This window comes from Lepidochelys olivacea, assembly GCF_965140295.1.
Source record: "Lepidochelys olivacea isolate rLepOli2 genome assembly, chromosome: 7".
NCBI classification, from domain to species: domain Eukaryota; kingdom Metazoa; phylum Chordata; order Testudines; family Cheloniidae; genus Lepidochelys; species Lepidochelys olivacea.
In genome coordinates, this window is record NC_140417.1 from 54071286 (window position 1) to 54096326 (window position 25041).

General features: G+C 47.0%; 1 protein-coding gene across 1 annotated transcript in view; it reads right to left on the reverse strand.

The window, feature by feature from the left end:
- The window catches only part of SYNPO2L (synaptopodin 2 like), a gene marked incomplete at both ends in the record, with an annotated part of 62099 nt that overhangs the window by 31809 nt on the left and 5249 nt on the right, over window positions 1-25041 (reverse strand). The window lies entirely within an intron of this gene.

The window sequence follows — 25041 nt, forward strand, 5'->3', positions numbered from 1 at the left end:
GGCCCCTCCCACAGAGCTGCCAGCAGGGGCTGGGCCCTGCCCTCCTTTGCAGACACAAATGCCAGAGGAGCAGGCCACTGGTGTGAGTTCCCGACCTTCACAGGGGTGGTGGGGCTCGGGCTTCCAGCTTCAGCCCTGGGGTGGCGGGTGCCAGGCTCCAGACGCAGGGCTTCAGGCGCCATCCACCAGCCAGGGGGTTTTGGGCTCCAGCCCCAGGCTTGGCCCCCCCCCCATTCCCCTGGCCCCCACTGCTTCCCTATCCACCTCTCCGTCCATGGCTTTCCGAGGATGCATAAGTCTGCTGTGAAAAGCGATATTTGTATGTGTGTTAATATCACTTTTTACTGTCTCCCAGCTAGCTAGTAAGTCTGCTGTGAAAAGTGATATATACATAATCAGTTTTCACAGCAGCAGCCATACTAGCTAGCAAATCTTTAAAAAAAAAAAAAAGCAGCCAAAAAAGCAAAAGAAACAACAAAATAGACACGAATGTGCAAAGCACCTTATTTTGTTTCTATTTTGTTTAGGTCCAGTAAAGAATAGAGACAACTGTATGTTATTTTTATTACTGAGTCTGCACAAAAACCCTACATAAAAAAATTACAATGATTTGGACATGTATATGTGCATATTTATTTGTTTTTCCTAAAGTTAATTAAGTATTTAAGGGGAAAATTGTCAGAGCGGCCACCAGCAAGAGTTGGTGGCTTCACTCTGACGCCACCAAAAAATTTCTTGTGAGAACCCCTGCGAGGGGCACTTGTAATGCAGACTGGACAGGCACGGAGCAACGAATAGTAATTAGCATGGATTGGATGGTGGGTCACAACACCTTCGGAGAGCTCCATTCCTAGCCAGGGATGCCTGTGTCATGATGCTTGGGTGGCGAAGGAGAGTCTCACAGAAGTGTCCCTGAAATCTCTGCACCATAAGACACCCTGTTCTCTGCCCATTATGCCCCTGTGCCACATGCCCCAAGGGAAATGTCCATTTGGTAGGACCAAACATAGTGGTGGTACCGTGGTGGGGTAAGTTACACATTACTTCTTGTCAACTGTTGAGAATATCCCACTTCCACCTTAACTGAATTGGCTCGTTAGCACTGACCCCGCACTTGGTAAGGCAACTCCCATCTTTTCATATGCTGTGTATTTATACCTCCCTACTGTATGTTCCACTCCATGCATCTGATGAAGTGGGTTTTAGCCCACGAAAGCTTATGCCTAAATAAATTTGTTAGTCTCTACGGTGACACAAGAACTCCTAATTGTTTTTATTGGGGGCCTGGTTTTCACTTCCTTTTCACTAGCATGAGTCAGGAGTAACTCCCCTGCAGCAAAATGCTGAGAGAAGAGACCCAGGCCCTAGGAGCCAGCTGTTTAGCAAGCAGGTGTTGCTAGCAGGTTTCACCTGCATTGAGGTGGCATTCAGTGGTTATGCAAAATAAGTGAAGCTCTCATTGATCTAGGATCCTGTGGGACCAAATACAGCCCCTGGGGCAAGGGGACATAGCACGCATTGAAATCAGTGGGAGCGGCTCCTGCTGCTGCCAGGTTTGAATTGCCCCCAGTAGTGTTAGGGCTGGTACAGGCATGAATTAAAGTAGAAAGGGGCATGGCCTTCTGTGCTTCTGCTGGAGGCATTTCCTGCTCCACGCCCCAGCTTCTGCCTCCTCAGCATGTAACTTACACCCGTTGTGCCAGTCACGGGGGGCCCCGCGTTGTGAGAAGCTGTGTGCTTCCAGGAGAAGGCTCCAACACCACCTAGCATTGGGCTCTGAGGGCCATGTCTGGGCTAGTTACGTTACTTTATCACTTACATCCACTGAGATCTGCCTTGGGCCAAATGCTGCCTTGTTATGCTAATGCAAATCTGGAGTAACCCCTTAGCAGGCACTGGAGCTACTCTGGATCTCCACTGATGTAACTGAGGCTGGTGTCTGGTTCCGAGGTTGCAGCAGAATGACAGCAGGGATGAATCTGGCTGCCTAAGGCTCTCTTACACCCAGTGGATAGTTTACCATCTTTTACATCACTTCTGAATTTGGCCCAGAGGCTTCCCTCCCTTGGGAGCTGCTGTGTCACAGAGTGAAAGGTTTCTCCTGTGGCTGTGGTGGCGTTCCTTCCTGTGTCGCTCCTACCTCTAGCAAGCCTTCTCCAACGCTGTAACTGTTACTAGGTAGCATGTTGCTTGTGGATTAGTGGGCAGTGTCAGTTACAAAGTCACAGGGGCCTGTGGCGATGTGTCATGGCCCCCCAGCCCAGAGGATGAGTGAGAGGCTGTAAGTCACTCTACACGCCATCTGGCAAGTGGGGCTGGGCAGACAAGCGCTACACCTTACTCCAGATACTGAGTACAAGCCTTGGACAGGGCCAGCTCTGGGGAGTAGAAGTCCGAGTCCTGATCATCGAGCACGTGCTTTCCCTGTGCCACTGGATGTTGCATTATTTAGATTATCACCTCTTCATTTAACACTATGAAGCTTCACTTGCATTGTAGACTGAAAAAGTGGCTCATTCTTTAAAGGCAGGGATGTAAGGTTAAATGGAAACTGCCGGGTAGTTCGGCCTGAAGTTAAAAACATAAAGGGACTGATTCTCATTTACAATAGGGCCCAAGTACACTACAGTGGCAGTGGAAAGCAGCCTTATAGTTGTAGTAAATTACAATAATACCCATTTTAAAGCTACTTTATGCTGCCAGAGTGGTGTAAAGGTGCCTTAGTGTAAATGAGAATCAGGCCCTGAAAGCTTTTACAAAACCTATCTCTCATAGGCATTTTTCCATAAAATCAAAACAAAAAACCCAAATGAAAACAGTTTTATTTGTGTCTGAATTGTTCCATTCCCCCAAGCAAACAAAACACATACACAGCTGTTCCAAGAGGGTCCAAACCACTATTACCAGTAGGCTTAAGAGGAGAATTATGGTCTGGTAGCACTGGAGACCCACATTGCATGCACTTAGCACAGGTGTGAATGATAAAACAAGATGCAGGGCAGTGGGGACTCAGGCCAGTGATTTTTAAGCTAATAGCCAACAGCTGAATTTGCAAATATTTCCCATGAATTTCTCTGGGTCCTGCAGTGGCGGGGAGCAAGAAATGAAGTCCATGCAGAGCATTTTATACCAGATCTAGTGCACCTTTGTGGTGGTGGGGGGAACCCCACAATGAGCCACAGGCCTGAGACATTTAATGTCACCCCCATCTCCACTGAAAAGATTCATTCTCCCACCTCTCCCAATGTGTTGTTGCTCATCAGCCAGACTCCCTAAGATTGGCGGTAGCCACACTCCTTAGAAAATGTGTTGGGGTTGCACAAGGTGCTCAGTTCCCATTTTGGGGGAGGCAGTTGTAGGGGCCCAGAGAAGGGGCTTCCACTGGAGGGCTTTGGGACTGGTTGATATGCAGACTCAGACCATCTGCAGGTCTAGTGGGTGCATTCCAAGGACTCCTGTCTGCCAGTCAGAGTTGGAGTGGGCCTGTGGTCGAGGAGGCACCAACCACCCACAGCAGCACCCCTGCAGCTGTCCCATCAGCAAAGCAGAGGGGTAGGAGGGGCAGCAGCTTTAGCGTGGGTTCCTGGCTTTAGCTGCACCACGGAAATTATGAACCAAGAGCACCAGACCTGAGCAGCCAGGTCACAACGCCCAGAACGGGGAGCTGGGCCCAGCCCCACAGGATGGGAGCCACTGTGGTGTGGTGAGTGCTGAGCAGCTCTCCAACCCCACCAGAGCCTCCTCTCCACACTGGGCAGGGATATTGGCTGGGGTGGAGGGTGCTGCTGTGGGTGGTCTGTGCCCCCCTCACCACAGGGACCCATTCAGTCGGGAGGCTGCGTCCACCCCAGGCTGGGAGTGAGAAAATGGTTTGTGCTGTGAGTTGTTTGTCTTTATTTTGCCACAGCCTCTGAGTCTCAGCCCTGTGCTTTGCCTGCAGGCTTAAACTAGGGGCTGGATCATCCAAGCTGTCACATCTATCAGTCCAGCCTCCAATCTCTCCTCACCTTGGCTCTTCACCTCCTCATCCACCGCAGCCATGAAGAGATGAGGGGATGAGAACATGAGGGCCCAAAATAAACCCTGTCTGGAGAGAGAACAACTCCTCTGCTCTTATCAGAGCCCCGTCCCATCCCCCCTCCTGCTTCCAGGGGCAGCTGTTAGCCAGCCAGATGAAGAGACAATAAAAAATCTCCACACCTCCCAGCTGAGACACAAGATACATCAGAGACCAGACACAGATGCAAGAAAGTCCCATGGACATTTAAGAACATAAGAACAGCCATACTGGGTCAGACCAAAGGTCCATCCAGTCCAGTATCCTGTCTACTGACAGTGGCCAATGCCAGGTGCCCCAGAAGGAGTGAACCTGTTGGTAATGATCAAGTGATGTCTCTCCTGCCATCCATCTTCACCCTCTGACAAACAGAGGCTAGGGACAGCATTCCTTACCCATCCTGGCTAATAGCCATTAATGGGCTTAACCTCCATGAATTTATCCTGTTCTCCTTTAAATCCTTTTATAGTCCTAGCCTTCACAACCTCCTCAGGCAAGGAGTTCCACAGGTTGACTGTGTGCTGAGTGAAGAAGAACTTCCTTTTATTTGTTTTAAACCTCCTACCCATTAATTTCATTTGGTGGCCCCTAGTTCTTATATTATGGGAACAAGTAAATAACTTTTCCTTATTCACTTTCTCCAAACCACTCATGATTTTATAGACCTCTATCATATCCCCCCTTAGTCTCCTCTTTTCCAAGCTGAAAAGTCCTAGCCTCTTTAATCTCTCCTCTCTCCAAACCCCTAATCATTTTAGTTGCCCTTTTCTGAATCTTTTCTAATGCCAGTATATCTTTTTTGAGAGGAGGGGACCACATCTGTACACAGTATTCAAGATGTGGGCGTACCATGGATTTATATAAGGGCAATAAGATATTCTCTGTCTTATTCTCTATCCCTTTTTTGCTGCTGCACACTGCATGAATGTCTTCAGAGAACTATCCATGATGACTCCAAGATCTATCTCCTGATTAGTTGTAGCTAAATTAGCCCCCATCATATTGTATGTATAGTTGGGGTTATTTTTTCCAATGTGCATTAGTTTACATTTATCCACATTAAATTTCATTTGCCATTTTGTTGCCCAATCACTTAGTTTTGTGAGATCTTTTTGAAGTTCTTCACAGTCTGCTTTGGTCTTAACTATCTTGAGCAGTTTAGTATCATCTGCAAACTTTGCCACCTCACTGTTTACCCCTTTCTCCAGATCATTTATGAATATGTTGAATAGGATTGGTCCTAGGACTGACCCTTGGGGAACACCACTAGTTACCCCTCTCCATTCTGAAAATTTACCATTTATTCCTACCCTTTGTCCCCTGTCTTTTAGCCAGTTCTTAGTCCATGAAAGGATCTTCCCTCTTATTGCATGACAACTTAATTTACATAAGAGCCTTTGGTGAGGGACCTTGTCAAAGGCTTTCTGGAAATCTAAGTACATTATGTCCACTGGATCCCACTTGTCCACATGTTTTGTTGACCCCCTCAAAGAACTCTAATAGATTAGTAAAACACTATCTCCCTTTACAGAAACCATGTTGACTTTTGCACAACAATTTATGTTCTTCTATGTGTCTGACAATTTTATTCTTTCCTATTGTTTCAACTAATTTGCCCGGTACTGACATTAGACTTACCGGTCTGTAATTGCCAGGATCACCTCTAGAGCCCTTCTTAAATATTGGCGTTACATTAGCTATCTTCCAGTCATTGGGTACAGTAGCTGATTTAAAGGACAGGTTACAAACCATAGTTTATAGTTCCTCAATTTCACATTTGAGTTCTTTCAGAACTCTTGGGTGAATGCCATCTGGTCCCGGTGACTTGTTACTGTTCAGTTTCTCAATTAATTCCAAAACCTCCTCTAGTGACACTTCAATCTGTGACAATTCCTCAGATTTGTCACCTACAAAGGACGGCTCAGGTTTGGGAATCTCCCTAACATCCTCAGCCGTGAAGACTGAAGCAAAGAATTCATTTAGTTTCTCTGCGATGACTTTATCGTCTTTAAGTGCTCCTTTTGTATCTTGATCGTCCAGGAGCCCCATTGTTTAGCAGGCTTCCTGCTTCTGATGTACTTAAAAACATTTTGTTATTACCTTTTGAGTTTTTGGCTAGCTGTTCTCAAACTCCTTTTTGGCTTTTCTTATTACATTTTTACATTTAATTTGGCAGTGTTTATGCTCCTTTCTATTTACCTCACTAGGATTTGACTTCCACTTTTTAAAAGATGCCTTTTTATCTCTCACTGCTTCTTTTACATGGTTGTTAAGCCATGGTGGCTCTTCTTTAGTTCTTTTACTGTGTTTTTTAATTTGGGGTATACATTTAAGTTGAGCCTCTATTATGGTGTCTTTGAAAAGCATCCATGCAGCTTGCAGGGATTTCACTCTAGTCACTGTACGTTTTAATTACTGTATAACTAACCTCCTCATTTTTGCATAGTTCCCCTTTCTGAAATTAAATGCCACAGTGTTGGGCTGTTGAGGTGTTCTTCCCACCACAGGAATATTAAATGTTATTATATTATGGTCACTATTTCCAAGCGGTCCTGTTATAGTCACCTCTTGGACCAGATCCTGCGCTCCACTCAGGAGTAGATCGAGAGTTGCCTCTCCCTTTGTGGATTCCTGTACCAGCTGCTCCAAGAAGCAGTCATTTAAAGTATTGAGAAATTTTGTCTCTGCATTTCGTCCTGAGGTGACATGTACCCAGTCAATATGGGGATAATTGAAATCTCCCACTATTATTGAGTTCTTTATTTTGATAGCCTCTCTAATCTCCCTTAGCATTTCATTGTCACTATCACTGTCCTGGTCAGGTGTCAATAATAGATCCCTACTGTTATATTCTTATTAGAGCATGGAATTACTATCCATAGAGATTCTATGGAAAATGTGGATTCATTTAAGATTTTTATTTCATTTCATTCTACGTTTTCTTTCACATATAGTGCCACTCACCTCCCCTTCCCCATACGACCTGTTCTGTCCTTCCGATATATTTTGTACCCCAGAATGATTGTGTCCCATTGATTGTCCTCACTCCACCAGGTTTCTGTGATGCCTATTATATCAATATCTTCCTTTAACAGGAGGCACTCTAGTTCACCCATCTTATTATTTAGACTTCTAGCATGTGTACAAGCACTTTAAAAACTTGTCACTGTTTATTTGTCTGTACTTTTCTGATGTGTCAGATTCTTTATGTGCATGTTTCTCGTCTGATCTGGCCCATACTTTATCCTCTTCCATCCTCTCCTCCTGACTAAAACCTAGAGAATCTCTATCTCTCTCTATCACTCCCATTAGAGAAATGCCACCCATTGCTCAGCACCAGGTGGGGGATAGCCCTGAGACTGAGTTGTTTCCAATGTTGGAGAGAGAGCATAGAGGTAAGGTTTGACAGCAGCATCAAAGAAGTCACTCTTCCCATCCCATTGTGCTCCTACAGGCCCGTTTGTGCCAGTTGGATGCAGAGATGGGGTGGAGACAGGCAGAACCAGTGAATTGATCTGTTGGCCTATTTAGGGTCCTACAGGGCCCTCACTCACTGTGCTGGCCAGGGTGCGTGAGCATGGATTCGGGTGCATTTCATGCTCTCAGTTTAGTCAGGTTTGGACTTGGGGGAGGCAGGACGGACAGCGAGATCTGCAACGAGCAGGCTGAGGGCCATGATTCAATAACAGGCTTCAGCTGTGCTTGGGAGGGACTTTCCACTCAGCCACCAGCACAGGATCCTGGAGACTATGGCCTGGGCTGCACACAGGCATGCACCAGAAAAACAGAAGAGACAGGTATTTCAGTGCTAGCCCGTGACGGCCAGCAAGGGGACTCCAGCGCCTTCCCATCCTTCCTGGAAAAAGGAGCCAACTCCCAGCACAGGTGGAGAAATACAGAGCCAAAAAATAGGATGAAAGGCTTCCCAGCTATCAGCACTCCTGGGTCCAGCTGCACATGGGTGTATCAGTCACCTCTCAGAGCAGAGCTAGGAACAGTGTATTCACAGAGCAGCTGGATTCTTCTGGGAGTTCTGTGAGAGCACAGCCCAGGGCTGAAGACAGCAGAGGCTATTATGTGGAGAGGAGGAAATATGCACATGCTGCAGAAAGGATGGGGCTATTTGGCAGCCATGCCAGTGTGATGCACTATGCTATTGACATCCATCTCTGGACAGGGAATGGCACAAACATGCTGACCACAGACTGGCCAAGTCACAGCCTGCGCGTCTCGCTCAGTGGGAGGTCAGTGGACATCACAGGCCAGGCATGCGGGACAGGCTGCCATATAGGCTGCAGGACCTATTCATCTTGTCAAAAAAACACCCCCTGCTGGCCAGCCAGGAACCGCAACACCAGTAACTGGGAAGGAATGTTTGCCTATGGTCCTGACTAAGAGAGAAAGGTGTTGGACAGCAGCTGGAAATGGGAAATGATGGGAAAAGTGGAATTTTAAAGGAACCTGAGGGAAATCCTCTCTGAACCCTCCACTGGCATTGTGGTGTGGGAGCCCCTTGCAACCTCTTTCTTGTCAATTTCAGAAGCCACTTTGGTGAGCTCTGCGGAGGGGGCCCAGTGATCATGGCCTCACTGCTGAGGACTCCTTGGTGCGCGGGCTTCTTTGGGGTGCCAATATGCTTGGCACCATGGTTCCTCCTTTTGGAGGAAAACAAACCCCGAACAATCTTCCCTTCCCACCAGTTCTCGGAGCATCATGTATCTTCCTGGCCTGCTGTTCTCCCCGCCCTGTTCACCTCACATTTTCGTTAGAACTGGGATCACCATCCAAAGGGCTAATTCAGCCCCCTCTGGCACCAGCAGCTAGCACTGTGAGGAGATTCCAAAACCAGACGACACCTGGAGATCCCCAGAGGGGAGCAGTTTTTCATTCCTCTCAGAGTCTCCATTTGGAGAACTCATTCGCTTCTGTGGGATGACACACATGCTTACATTGAGGCTTGTTTATGGCCTTTCCTAGATCAGGGCCTTGTTCATTTATGCAAATGAAAATACAAGAAATTCAAACATGACTAAAACAGGGAGGTGTTTGATTCCCCCCCCCCCCCATATGACTGTATTCCTCATAGATTGCAAACTCTTTGGGGAGCAAACTTGTTTGTTTGTGCAGCATCTAGCACAAAGAGAGGGGGCTGACACAGATTGGAACTTCTGGGTGCCCCTGTGATATAAATGTTTATTTTTATCACTATCTCCATTAGGTGCCTGTGAAACTAGGAAGTGGAGATTTAAAGTTGATCTTTGAACCCACTGACTCAAATGGAAGTTGGTTACATTTCTGAGTGTTTTTTATAGCTCATGGTTTTCCTGCTGTTTACATTGATTTTTTTCTGTTTTATTTTCAATAGCGTGGATTAATTCTGATATGAGGGTGAAAATTTAAATCAATGTCACTGGCAGAATTTGGACTGATATTTCTAATCTAAATCAATGCTAATTAATGATAATGCCTTCTGTTGAAAAAAAACTTATACACAGTACTCACACCCTAACTGTATCCCCACCACTCTCTGTCTTAAGTACTTAGAGACCTTCATCACCACAGGATCTGAGTGACTCATCGTCTGTGATACAGTTATCCTCACAATACTATGGTGAGGCAGGGCAGTGCCATTATCCCCATATTGCAATGGGGGAACTGAGGCACAGAGGGACTAAATGACTTGGCCATGGTCACACAGAAAGTCTGTGGCAGAGCACGTCTCTAGAGCCTTAGATTAGCACTCTAACCACTGGACCATTCTCCTTCCACTATCTCCCCAGCTTCCATTTTTCCAGTCTACACATACATGTTCCTTTCCTACTTGCTCATCAGTAGGGCTATGATTTTGTCCCAGAGGTCAAGGAAATAATGAATTTCAATAAAGTCTGTGAACTCTTGGAAATGGCTGTAAAAACACACTTGATTAGGCCCCCAAACTGAGTAGCATTGTTACCTGACGCAAGGGTATAGTGAAAACCACATTGTTTAGTGACCTTTTTTTGGTGACTTATCTTTTTTTCCCCCTCACACCTCTGCCATGAAAGATATGAAAAATTTCCAAGCCAAAAATCGCAATCTTACTCATGGCCATCCCTCCAAATCTTTTGCTCTCTGAGGGCTCATTTGTCCATGGAGTTAAGGCAAATTAACTAAAGCTGTAAAGTTAATACACATAAACTAAAGTGTGTTAAACCCAGTGTGGACACTCTCACACAGAAGCTCAAGTATTAGTTCCTGTACCTTGATCCTAGAACAGCACGAACTAAGCCCTGGTCTACACTAGGACTTTAGGTCGAATTTAGCAGCATTAAATCGATGTAAACCTGCACCCGTCCACACGATGAAGCCTTTTATTTCGACTTAAAGGGCTCTTAAAATCGATTTCCTTACTCCACCCCTGACAAGTGGATTAGCGCTTAAATCGGCCTTGCCGGCTCGAATTTGGGGTACTGTGGACCTCCGGGAGCTATCCCAGAGTGCTCCATTGTGACCGCTCTGGACAGCACTCTCAACTCAGATGCACGATTGTTTGCCATTGCTCTGACGCAGGGAGGGGCGACTGAGAACACGGCTTACAGGGTTGGCTTCAGGGAGCTAAAATCAGCAAAGGGGGTGGCTTTACATCAAGGACTATTTCAAGCAGGACTTCACGGAGGGTTCCAATAAGAAATGGTGCACCTAAGTTATTGTTCTTATTGGAACAAGGAGGTTAGCCTGGCCTCTGATTTACCTTGCTGCACCTTCTCTGTGAGTGACTGCAGTGTGACCTAGAGGAATGAGTCCCCTAGACGGGGGGAAGCAAATGAATACAAAACAAATCTGGTCTATTTCTTGTTTTGATCCACTCCATCTATCTTTTACATCTTTTGCTGGCAGCAGACGGTGCAGAAGGACTGCATGCCATCCACATCTCATGGCTGCTTGGCAGAAGATGGTACACTACGACTGCTAGCCATCCTCATCTCTTGCCTGCCCGGCAGAAGATGGTACAGTACGACTGCTAGCAATCCGTATCGCCTGCCTGCTCACCATAAGACGGTTCAATAGGACTGACTGCACGACTAAAGAGAATGACCTGGTCAAGTCACTCCAAATTTAGTCCCTGCGCCCATGTCTGCCCAGGCGCTCCCAGCCGACGTGGCCAGGAGCACTTCGGACACGACGAGAACGGCTACCAGTCATACTGCACCGTCTGCTGCCAGAAGGCAATGGGTTGCTGCTACTGTGTAGCAATGCCGTACCGCGTCTGCCAGCACCCAGGAGACATAGGGTGACGGTTACCTGAGTGGGCTCCATGCTTGCCGTGGTATGGCGTCTGCACAGGTAACTCAGGAAAAAAGGCACGAAACGATTGTCTGCCCTTGCTTTCACGGAGGGAGGAAGGGAAGGGGGGGCCTGACGATATGTACCCAGAACCACCCGCGACAATGTTTTAGCCCCATCAGGCACTGGGATCTCAACCCAGAATTCCAATGGGCAGCGGAGACTGCAGGAACTGTGGGATAGCTATCCACAGTGCAATGCTCCGGAAGTCGACTCTAGCCTCGGTACTGTGGAAGCACTCCGCCGAGTTAATGCACTTAACGCACTTAGAGCATTTTCTGTGGGGACACAAACACTCGAATATATAAAACCGATTTCTAAAAAACTGACTTCTATAAATTCGACCTTATTCCGTAGTGTAGACATACCCTAAGGCCACTTCTGAATGAGTGCATCCATCCAGGGGTTTACTGTGCTTTAGCATATGTGCATTAATCTCACAGCTTTAGTTAATTTGTCTTCACTTTCCTAAATATCCCCATGTAGATAAGCCCTTAGTTGCTGCTCTCTGTGCTCCCTCTAGTTGTGATCATTAGCATGAAAGGTAAAAGTGACCTCCCTTCTACCACAGCCCTAGGAATAAAAGAAAAGGAGTACTTGTGGCACCTTAGAGACTAACAAATGTATTTGAGCATAAGCTTTCATGAGCCACAGCTCACTTCATCGGATGCGTGCAGTAGAAAATACAGTGGGGAGATTTTATATACACAGAGAACATGAAACAATGGGTGTTAACATACACACTGTAACGAGAGTGATCAGGTAAGGTGAGCTATTACCAGCAAGGGGGGGGGACGGACAGACACCTTTTGTAGTGATAATCAAGGTGGGCCATTTGTAGCAGTTGACAAGAATGTGTGAGGAACAGTGGGGGGGGGGAATAAACATGGGGAAATAGTTTTACTTTGTGTAATGCCACATTCACTCCCAGTCTTTATTTAAGCCTAAGTTAATTGTGTCCAGTTTACAAATTAATTGCAATTCAGCAGTCTCTCCTTGGAGTCTGTTTTTGAAGTTTTTTTGTTGAAGAATTGCAACTTTTAGGTCTGTAATTGAGTGACCAAAGAGATTGAAGTGTTCTCCGACTGGTTTTTGAATGTTATAATTCTTGTCCTCTGATTTGTGTCCATTTATTCTTTTACGTAGAGACTGTCCAGTTTGGCCAATGTATATGGCAGAGGGGCATTGCTGGCACATGATGGCATATATCACATTGGTAGATGTGCAGGTAAACGAGCCTCTGATAGTGTGGCTGATGTGATTAGGCCCTATGATGGTGTTCCCTGAAGAGATATGTGGACACAGTTGGCAACGGGCTTTGTTGCAAGGATAGATTCCTGGGTTAGTGTTTTTGTTGTGTGGGTGGCTGGTGAGTATTTGCTTCAGGTTGGGGGGCTGTGTGCTAGCAATGACTGGCCTGTCTCTCAAGATCTGTGAGAGTGATGGGTCATCCTTCAGGATAGGCTGTAGATCCTTGATGATGCGTTGGAGAGGTTTTAGTTGGGGGCTGAAGGTGATGGCTAGTGGTGTTCTGTTATTTTCTTTGTTGAGCCTGTCCTGTAGTGGGTGACTTTTGGGTACTCTTCTGGCTCTGTCAATCTGTTTCTTCACTTCAGCAGGTCGGTATTGTAGTTGTAAGAATGCTTGATAGAGATCTTGTAGGTGTTTGTCTCTGTCTGAGGGGTTGGAGCAAATGCGGTTGTATCTTAGAGCTTGGCTGTGAACGATGGATCGTGTGGTGTGGTCTGGATGAAAGCTGGAGGCATGTAAGTAAGCATAGCGGTCAGTAGGTTTCCGGTATAGGGTGGTTTTTATATGACCATCGCTTATTAGCATCGTAGTGTCCAGGAAGTGGATCTCTTGTGTGGACTGGTCCAGGCTGAGGTTGATGGTGGGATGGAAATTGTTGAAATCATGGTGGAATTCCTCAAGGGCTTCTTTTCCATGGGTCCAGATGATGAAGATGTCATCAATGTAGCGCAAGTAGAGTAGGGGCATTAGGGGATGAGAGCTAAGGAAGCGTTGTTCTAAGTCAGCCATAAAAATGTTGGCATACTTTGCGGCCATGCAGGTACCCATAGCAGTGCCACTGATTTGAAGGTATATATTGTCCCCAAATGTGAAATAGTTATGGGTGAGGACAAAGTCACAAAGTTCAGCCACCAGGTTTGCCGTGACATTATCGGAGATACTGTTCCTGACGGCTTGTAGTCCATCTTTGTGTGGAATGTTGGTGTAGAGGGCTTCTACATCCATAGTGGCTAGGATGTTTTTTTCAGGAAGGTCACCGATGGATTGTAGTTTCCTCAGGAAGTCAGTGGTGTCTAGAAGACAGCTGGGAGTGCTGGTAGTTTGGGGCCTGAGGAGGGAGTCTACATAGCCAGACAATCCTGCTGTCAGGGTGCCAATGCCTGAGATGATGGGGCGTCTAGGATTTCCAGGTTTATGGATCTTGGGTAGCAGATAGAATATCCCAGGTCGTGGTTCCAGGGGTGTGTCTGTGCGGATTTGTTCTTGTGCTTTTTCAGGGAGTTTCTTGAGCAGATGGTGTAGTTTCTTTTGGTAACCTTCAGTGGGATCAGAGGGTAATGGCTTGTAGAATGTGGTGTTGGAGAGCTGCTGAGCAGCCTCTTGTTCATATTCCGACCTATTCATGATGACAACAGCACCTCCTTTGTCGGCCTTTTTGATTATGATGTCAGAGTTGTTTGATTACAATGTCAGAGTTGTTTCTTGAATAAAGACTGGGAGTGGATGTGTCATTACACAAAGTAAAACTATTTCCCCATGTTTATTCCCCCCTCCCCACCCTCCACTGTTCCTCAGACGTTCCTGTCAACTGCTGGAAATGGCCACCTTGATTATCACAACAAAAGGTGTTCCCCCCTGCCCCCTGCTGGTAATAGCTCACCTTACCCGATCACTCTCGTTACAGTGTGTATGGTAACACCCATTGTTTCATATTCTCTGTGTATATAAAATCTCCCCACTGTATTTTCTACTCCATGCATCAGATGAAGTGAGCTGTAGCTCACGTAAGCTTATGCTCAAATAAATTTGTTAGTCTCTAAGGTGCCACAAGTCCTCCTTTTCTTTTTGTGGATACAGACTAATACGGCTGCTACTCTGAAAACAGCCCTAGGAATATACCCCATCTTTTCTTTCTTTCATTACGCTGCCCGTTCCTCTAATTTATCACATTTCATCAGCAGAGGGAGGGAGAGGAAAGCAGTTAAGAAGGAAGAGAAAGCAAGGGATGAAAGAAAAATTGGTGAAGGCAACAAGTGAGGAAGACAGGAGGAGAGAAGTGATTGAGCAGAGAAGGAGAGCATGGAGGTAGGGCAGGGAGGAGAATCAGGAGAATTTTCCTTTTACAGGCCCATGGAGATGAAAGGACCAAGTGACTGCTGGATGTGTCACTGTGGATTTCAGCAGGGCTTTGGGAACAGAATTCAAGTGGGGGGTAGGAGGGAGTCAGATGTGGATTGGCAGCATCTGTCCTTCAGTGTGAACTATATTTAGATAGTGGTATGTGTGGGGTGATACAAGCTGGAGCACTAATAATGGAGATGTCCTGATTAAAACGCAGCAGTTTCGTGTCTAATCTGATCATGGCCAAGGGCCCTTCTCGAAGCCTTTCACCCAAGCTCCCTGCAACACTGCACCTCCAATCCAACACTGCACAGCCCTGGTTAAAAAGAGCTTGTGTCTAAGCCGTGGGTGGAGGAGAGCTGGAAAGCTAATTAAGCCATTAGGCAGAGCCTACAAAGAGGCACAGGAAGTTAGTAAGAGGGAGAGAGTAGGGTTGTTAACTTTGTAATATTTAAAAACCAGACACTCCAGCATAGGGTGACCATATTTCCCAAAGAGAAAACAGGACATTGCGTGGGGCTAGCCTGAGCCCCCCTGCAGGGCTGGCCTGAACCACTCGCCCGAGCCCTTTTCCTGGCCCAAGCCACACGCCTGAGCCTTCCCCCCCTCCTCCTTGCGCAGGACTGGCATCGCTGCTTGCTCAAGCCCTGCCTGCCCCCCGCACGAGGCTGGCATCACTGGTCCCCATCCTCCTGCACATTCCTCCACACCCCACTTTTTTGACAAAAGTGGCCATTTGTCCCGATTGCTCTTATGAACTGACCAAGTTAGCAAAAACAAATAAGACAAATGCCCACTTTTGCCCCCCCCTCAAAAAAAATCGGGACAGGGTTTAAAAAAGGGACTGTCCCAGCCAAAACTGGATGTACGGTCACCCTACTCCATCAGGAGTGTTGGTATCTACCTGGCCCTGCCCCTGCCTCCCGAGGCCCTGCCCTACCTCTTCCTCCAAGGCTCCACCCTGCCTCGCCTCTTCCCCAAAGCCCCGCCCCCATTTGCTTCTCTTCACCCCAGCCCCCATTGCTTTCCACTTTCCCCCTTTACTCCCACCCATGCCTGGGTTGGAAGGGACTCACCTGTGGAGCTGGGCTGGGAGCTGGGGGCTAGTGTGGTTCATAACGTGGCACCTCCCCCTGCCCCGTGTTGACTGGACTTTGGGTGGCTGGCATAGGCACTGACTCCATGGGTGCTCCAGGGTTGGAGCACCCACGGAAAAAAATTAGCAGGTGCTTAGCACCCACAGGTAGCCAGTTCCCTCTCTCCCACCCAGCACCTCCTACCCGCCAGTAACCCCATCGATCAATTCCTCCCACTCCCTCCCAGCGCCTCCTGCCTGCCGTGATCAGCTGTTTTTCAGTGTGCAGAAGGCACTGGGGTGGGGAGGGGAGGAGGAGGAGCGGGGATGAGGCATGCCGGAAGGGGCAGAGCAAAGGCGGGGAGAGATGGGGTGGGGCTTCAGGGAAGGAGTGGAGTGGGGGTGGGACCTGGGGCTGAGCGGGGGTTGAGCACTCCCAGGAAAAAAGAGGAAGCAAGTGGTTGTGGTGTCCGGTCAGTAGATCTGGACACTTTCCAGTTGAAAACTGGGCATCTGACAACCTTAGGACCTGCTGAGGGCTCCCTAAGACTGTAAGAATACGGCTGTATATTGTACAAGGATGATGTGAACCGACATTATAAATAAACTGCACCGGATGTTTTACCAGCACAAGGGTCTCTGAGCAGTTTGTGGACTTGAGCAGAGGCAGGAGCAAGTGGGTCCTGCCACAAGGTGGTTGTGTTAAATTTCAGTGAACATACGTTGGTTTAAATTGAAGTATTCCCCTACAGCACTGGAAACACAAATAGCCTTGTGTTAGAGCAGGCGAACCAGCGAGTGAAACTGACCAGCCTGCTTTCAGTAGCCAAGATGAGGGATAGCAAAAATTAAAACAAGGCGCATCAATGGTGAAAAGTGAACTACACTTGTAAAGTTATTTCCGAGTTAGTAATGGAAGGTCTTATTAGTGACATGAACAAGGGAATTTTTGTGATATACAGGGCCTGATTCTGATCTCACACACACCCCTGATTTCTACTGGTTGGCAGCACGTTAGGAGAATCAGTCCCATTGTTTTTATTTAGTCTGACAGTCCATTCAAACAGAAAGCAGCAGGCATAGGTCACTCTGAGAAGACAGTATGGATGGCTGAGATTACCAGAATCTCTGGTCTTCTAAGCCAAAAGCTCAGCTCAAGCCTGGAAGCTGAAAACAGATCTGTACACGGAGCTAACCTCAGAAGATCGAAAGAAAGCTCTGAAGATAAAGGTTTTCGATTACTTCATTGGGGAGAGAAGATGAGAACTGAGTGAGATACAGCAACGCTGCCAAGCAAGAATGCCATTTACACTAGAATAGCTACTGAAAGCATTAGATAAGTACTTGACCCGAAACAGAACGAAGCAGCAAGATATCAGGTTTTTATATGAAGGCTGGAGTCAAATGCATGTCAGCAAGCTGAGAGCCCCAGCTTTTGCAATACAAACGATTCATTGAGCAGAAACCAGATCATGTGTGGCATTCCCAAGATCCACTTGCAGGTCAGATTCTGCTCCCATTGACATCAGTGGAGGCGGGATCAAACCCTCAGAGGACTATTGCTCAGAGAAGCAGATCTAGCCCCAGATAAATGCCTCTTCATAGGGAGCAGGACTTTGCTGCTGTGGAAAGAGAAAGTGAGGGAAACTTGAACCTGAGATGGACAGAGCACAGTGAGAACAGGAATATGAGAGATCTAGAATGCCATGAGAAGGGGTGGGAAAAATGCCCAATCGATGGGCAAGAAGTGTGGGACACAGAACCACTCTGAGTCAGTGCCACATTTACAGCAGGAAGACGAAAGCTGGAGGAACTCAATGGCTTGAGGGACTGGTAGCAGTTTCATATAACAGACTTTCACCTGTCAGTTGCTGGTTGGAATGCAGCTCTGGGGTCTGATTGCGCCTTGTGTTACTACAGTTTTTATGCCAGTATAACTGCACTGAACACATTGGAGTTACCGTGGTGTAAAAGTGGAGTAATAAGGCCCATGACAAGAGGGGCCAAAAGTTGTTGGCCTTTGATTGGTGACCTACATGGAAAGTGTCTGGTGGTTTCAGCCCAGGGCCTGAGGACTGCAGAAACAGGCACCACAGTTGTCATTTATGATTCTTCTTTCTGGCAGCAGAGGGGCCAAAGCCGGAATGGTCATTAAGCTTAAATTACTCTCTGGGTGATTCCTCCGGGGGCACAGTGATAAAGCATTGTGAGACACATCACATTGCCACATGCCACACGTATTCTGGGGATAAACTGGTAACCTCAGTCTCCAGAGCTGTCAATATGTAATGTTTTGCCAGCACTAAATTAACACAACATGTTATAAATAGCACAGGCTGGTGCAGTGCAGGGAAAGGCAGAAGAGCACAGGGTGGATTACACCAAACACAATAAAATCATGCCTGTGTGCCCAAAGCCAGCCCAGGGACCCAGACAATACCTGCACTTCCCAAGAATGCCAACTACTAGCTTGGTGCCCCAGTTTTGAATATAACACCAGGAACGACAAGGAGAGGAAAAACTAGTCTGCAGAAATGGCACCAAGTGCTGGTGCCACATAGTAAAAGCATTCTGCAGTAAATAGGTAAATGCAAGCTTAAAATCACAATCCTTGCAAACAAAATTGCTTTCAGCTGGCATCCACCAGCAACACAGGCAGCGGCACGGATCACAGTTTACCACCACAATACTTTTAGTTTGAGAGACAATGAGGGCCGAGAACAAAACATCTCTACCAATCATACTAGTAGAATATGAAGATGTGATCCCAGGAGATGAACACAGGTGTGGTAAAATCACCTTACAAATTCACAGTGCTCTTGTGTGTACCACAAGGCTAACAAAATGCAGAGTGCCACTGGCCCTAGTGGAGCACCTAAATAAAGAACCTGTTGAGAAGGGACATGGTTGCTTTGATTGGAGCACGCACTGTGTGGATCTGTAGCGCAGTGGTGGTGAGGAACCCATCAAAAACTCTTTCCCAGATGCGGGCAATAAGGCAAAGGCAACATCCATCTCTAGTACTCAGGATGGCTCCTGGTACACAGAGCTGGCAGGAACCTTCAGGTGCCTCATGACCTTTTGGCTGGCAGCATTAGGTATGGATTCATGGAGGAAATCAGATCAGCCTTTGGGGGCTTCCACTACAATTGCTGACAGCCATCCACTAAAGGGACTTCTGGGCCTCCTAGGGGATAGTAGCATCTACCTGGCTGTGAGTGGACAGGCTATAAGGGATGGAGCCATCAGAGACTGCTTCAGCACAAAGCTGGGATAGTTCTTAGACAGTGGGCAAAAAACTAAGAAGTAACAGTCAGCATGGATCCTACAGGGAGGGGAACGGGATTCAAAATGGAAGAGTTTGAGAAAGAGACCTGGAAGTGGAATTATCCCTGAGGGCAAATTGTGAGGAGCTAACTAGGTGAATTAGTGGGAGTTACTGAGCAGCTGTATCATGACACTGAATACATAGAATCATAGAATCATAGAATATCAGGGTTGGAAGGGACCCCAGAAGGTCATCTAGTCCAACCCCCTGCTCAAAGCAGGACCAATTCCCAGTTAAATCATCCCAGCCAGGGCTTTGTCAAGCCTGACCTTAAAAACCTCTAAGGAAGGAGATTCTACCACCTCCCTAGGTAACGCATTCCAGTGTTTCACCACCCTCTTAGTGAAAAAGTTTTTCCTAATATCCAATCTAAACCTCCCCCATATCACATATTTATATGATTTAAGAACTGGTCCTGATTTCACAGCAAAACTAATACAAAGAGCATGGAACAGTCTCTCTCCGATTTTGCATATCCTTGTCCAGCCATCCCTCTAATCTTTTTATTCCATTTTGAGATGGTGTGTCCATGTGCGTGCTCTTTCCTTGCCCTTAATCCTGAGCACTGGTGATGCCCAGGGAATCGAGAGCTGGACCATCAGTTGAGGTAAATTGGTTATGCAGATTTGCACCAGCTGTGGATCTGGTTCTCCGTGTACAGTTCACCTTCTGCCCTGGGCCTGACAATCCTAACTCTTCACCTCATCTGGGAGGAACGGAGCTATTCCAGGAGTCTCCTGCAAAGCCATTCTGTTCCTAAAGCTCAGCAGCAGGGCTGATCCTACCCGGTGTTACCCTCATGCTGGGTGCCTAGCTTGCAGTGCTCTCATGCTCAAGATGCCTGTGTGACCACACACCCTGCGTGGCTCTCTGAGCTTTCTGTAGATACACCATGAACTGAGTTCCACAAGCCTGCTTCCTAAATACCTTCTGAGTGGTGGCCACAGCACCTGCCTAACTGCTGAAAAGCCATAAAACAAGTTCAGGAGCACTCTGAAAGCTGGTAAGGGCAACTGGGCCCTTTCCACTGTGCAGCCTGGATGTATTGGGCATGTCGAGGCCAGAGCTTCTGGCCTCTATCTATTATACTGCCAGCAACATTGTTTCTGTGCCACAGTGTGTTAGGGCAGCTCCCACTGGCTGCGGTTCACCACTCCAGGCCAATGGGAGCTGCGGGAAGGGCAGCCAGTACGTCCTTTGGCCCCCGCCGCCTCCCGCAGCCCCCATTGGCCTGGAGCGGCAAACTGCGACCAGTGGGAGCCGCGATCTGCCGAACCTGCGGACGCGGCAGATAAACAAACCAGTCCGGCCCGGCAGGGGCTTTCCCTGAACAAGCGGCGGACCGGCTTTGAGAACCACTGTGTTAGGGCATCCATCTGTTTAGCTCATTAATAAAATTGGTTGCCTCTTTAGCTTGACTTTTGGTGCAGCTTTCCCAGCTGTATGTTAAAACATTTACCCTTTTCTACTGTGGGTTTCCCAGGCATTATTGAATTCCAACATGTTTCCTTTAACTCGCTCTTCATTTCCACCACGTTTGAGAGTTGTGATGCTGCCCTTCCTCCACGCCAGGGCCATACCTTACGTATGGCTTTACCATACAGGCATTACAGCTGATTGCCTATGTGGAGCAAAATAGTCACTAAGTGTCTCTGTGCTTGGCTGTGAGCTGCTAGGCGCAGATATCTGCCAGTTAACCTATGGTACGAGTCAACCCTAAAGCTGGCCCTGTCACAATTTAATATTGGTGCTTCAGACCGGCTGATAGTACTAGGGTCACTGGATCCTGGGCACAGTTGAGTAGAGGGAGCCATGTTCATCTCCCTGATCCTGAGACCAGCCTGGTTGCCCCTTGGTATAGTTTAGAGCAGTCTCAGGGCTGCTTTAAATTACATCAGACTGCCTATGGTCCCCAGGGACTGATTGCCAGAGTGCAGCTCACTCTGAACATGTCCCTTAAACCAGCTGTGGAAGATGGGGTGGCATAGAAGCCAGCTATGCCAGTTCTGCATCAGCTAGGCCCAGCATGGGGAGCCAACTGCTCTCTCCCCCTTTGTGCTGCCTAGAGTGGGGCTCACAACTGACCCCTTCATGTAGCCACGAGGTTTAAAACACCTACTCAAGCTATGTATTCTCCTTGTAAGACGACTTGGTCTCTGTATGGAGAAGCAGCTTCAAATCCCACTTTTAACCTGTTTCTTTATTCAGTTGAGGCAAACTCAGTGACTGCATGTTGGAAAGAACAGTTTACAACATGTGTACCCACTGATGAGGTCTAAATTAGTTGCAGCTTTAAAGAAAGTTCTTGGCATCACCGAGAACAGCTCAACAAAAATATTGGCTCAAGGTACAGCAGTGGTAGAACAAACAATAAAAAAAACAAATAAGATTGTATGATGTATTAGGAAAGGGACAGAGAATAATAAGAAAAGTATTCTAATGCCATTAATACATGTCTGATACAGCCTGCGTTCAGTTTTCTACATCTTGTCTCAAGTCACAGTAGATATGAAAAGGGTCCAGGGAACAGCAATAAAAATGATTAAACATATCAAGGGCTTCCATATGCAGAGGACATTAAAAAAAACTAGGATGTTTACTTGACAAAGCAGAAGATTAAGAGGAACTATGAGAATGGTGCTTTTATGATATAAAATAATGAGTAGTGCAGTGCAAGTCAGCCAGGCACACCAATTTACCTTGCCTTATAAAGCAAGAGCAGAGGGCTCTACTCAAGTTAAACAGGAACTGGCGACAAGGAAATACTACTGTGACAGGTTGAGGTCACAGAGACCCCCTTGGAACTGCCACCTGAGGTGCTGTCACTACCTCTCAGCGCATCTTCCTGGCCAGCTTGGGACTTCAGTACCCTGTCTTGTTGAGCCAGACACGCTAGCCTGCTGCAACACAGACCCAGGTCTGAACCCTGTCCCGCAAAAGCTGCAGACTTAACTGAAAACAGCATAAGAAGTGCTCCTGTCTCTAGCACCCAGACACCCAGCTCCCCTTGGGATCCAAACCCCCAATAAATCCATTTTACTCTGTATAAAGCTTATACAGCGTAAACTCATAAATTGTCTTCCCTCTATAACATGGATAGAGATATGCACAGCTGTTTGCTCCTCCAGGTATTACTTACTTACTCTGGGTTAATTAATAAACAAAAGTGATTTTATTAAGTATAAAAAGTAGGATTTAAGTGGTTCCAAGTAATAACAGGTGGAACAAAGTTAGTTACCAAGCAAAATAAAACAACCACACACAAGTCTATACAGTAGGAAACTAAATGCATTGTAATCTCACCCTCAGTGATGTTCCAATAAGATTCTTTCACAGACTAGACTCCTTTCTAGGCCCAATCCTTTCCCCTGGTACAGTCCTTGTTCCAGCTCAGGTGGTAGCTAGGGGATTTCTCATGACCACAGCCCCCTTTGTTCTGTTCCACCCCCTTTTATAGCTTTGGCACAAGGTGGGAATCTTTTGTCTTTCTGGGTCTCCACTCCTCCTTCTAAATGGAAAAACACCAGGTTTAAGATGGATTCCAGTATCAGGTGACATCGTCACATGTCCTGTGAGACCCCCCAAGCCATCATTTTTTCTGGCCTGACTCACAGGAAGGTTTGCAAGTAAACAGAGCCATCTACAATCAATTGTCCTGGTTAATGGGAACCATCAAGATTCCAAACCACCATTAATGGCCCACACTTTGCATAATTAGAATAGGACCTCAGAGTTATATTTCATATTTCTAGTTTCAGATACAAGAATGGTACATTCATACAAATAGGATGAACGCACTCAGTAGATTATAAGTGACATAATGTTACCTTACAAGAGACCTTTTCCATGAAGCATATTCCAGTTACATTATATTCACACTTATTAGCATATTTTTATAAAATCATATGGAGTGCAACGTCACACCGTCCTCCTGAACTTACTGCCAGAGATGTGGACACTCTCCAGGGTGGAGGCAGTATACCTAAAATTCCTCTTTGGGCTCCCCTCTGGGGCAGACACTACTGTGTCCCCCAAAAGGGAAGGTGACTCTGATCCAGCTGTGGGCTCACAGCTACCAGCTTTGACAGACCCTTTAATGGCCAGCAAAATCCCGCCCCCACTTTCACTCAGGTTGGGCATACTTCCAGCTACAGAGTCCTTGTGGTCTGTTCCCACTGCAGCTGTCCCCAGGACCCCAACTTCCACCTCCAGGATACAGATCTCTGTGCACCTCCATGACAGCCTGTTCATGCGTCTGGGTCTCAATTTGTGCTTTTCTCTGGGCCTCAGTTGCTTTGTCTTTTAAGTCCAGGGTTTGCTGGTGGGTAGCCTTTTCTTTTTCCAGGGCAGCGTTTCCCCGGGCAAATTGCACATCAATTTCCATTTGTCTTCCCTTGAGACTGTCACTTGATGGGCTGGGACTCCCTCAGAACCCCCTCCTGCCAGAACAGGCACCCCTCCACTCCTGTCTTGCTGAGTTAGACACTCCAGTCAGCTTCAGCACAGACCCAGAGGTTGGGCCACACCCCACTGCAGTTCACTGAAACTGAGATCCATTCAGCTTAGGGGCTTCTTAGTTAACAGAGACTTTCCCAGTGCCCCGTGTTCAGCCTTTCCGGGCAATCTGCAACCTGTGCAGTTCTAGCACCTTCTGATCTTCACTTTTTGCTTACTTTTTTGTCCCTATTTCCTGAAAATAAACAGAAAATAACAAACCGGTAACCTGTCTGTTCTCCAGCCAGCACACTTAAAACTCACTTAAAATCACTACCAGCATTTCAAAGCAATCAGCTGTGCACAGACCCTGCTCGCTGTGCCACTGTGACAGGTTGGGTCACAGAGACCCAGTGCTGAGACTACCTCTGAGCCCATTTTCCTGGCCAGCTTGGGACTTCAGTACCCTGTTTTGTTGAGCCAGACACACTAGCCTGCTGCAAACACAGACCCAGGTCTGAACCACGTCCCCCAAAAGCTGCAGACTTAACTGAAAAGAGCGTAAGAAGTGCTCCTGTCTCTAGCACCCAGACACCCAGCTCCCAATGGGATCCAAACCCCCAATAAATCTGTTTTACTCTGTATGAAGCTTATACAGGGTAAACTCATAAATTATCCGCCCTCTATAACACTGATAGAGAGATATGCACAGCTGTTTGCTCCCCCATGTATTAATTACTTACTCTGGGTTAATTAATAAACAAAAGTGATTTTATTAAGTATAAAAAGTAGGATTTAAGTGGTTCCAAGTAATAACAGACAAAACACTCTTTGGGTACCCTCATGGCCCCACAGTATGCCAACATTATTATGGCTGACTTAGAACAACACTTCCTCAGCTCTTGTCCCCTAACACCCCTACTTTACTTGCGCTACATTGATGACATCTTCATCATCTGGACCCATGGGAAAGAGGCCCTTGAGGAATTCCACCATTTCAACAATTTCCATCCCAACATCAACCTCAGCCTGGACCAGTCCACATGTGAGATCCACTTCCTGGATACTACAGTGCAAACAAGCGATGGTCACATAAACACCACCCTATACCGGAAACATACTGACCGCTATACTTATCTACATGCCTCCAGCTTTCATCCAGACCACATCACACAATCCATTATCTACAGCCAAGCTCTAAGATACAACTGCATTTGCTCCAATCCCTCAGACAGAGACAAACAGGATCTCTATCAAGTGTTCTTAAAACTACAATACCCACCTGGTGCAGTGAAGAAACAGATTGACAGAGTCAGAAAGGTACCCAGAAGTCACCTACTACAGGACAGACCCAACAAAGAAAGTAATGGAACGCCACTAGCCGTCACCTTCAGTCCCCAACTAAAACCTCTCCAGCGCATCATCAAGAATCTACAACCTATCCTGAAGGAC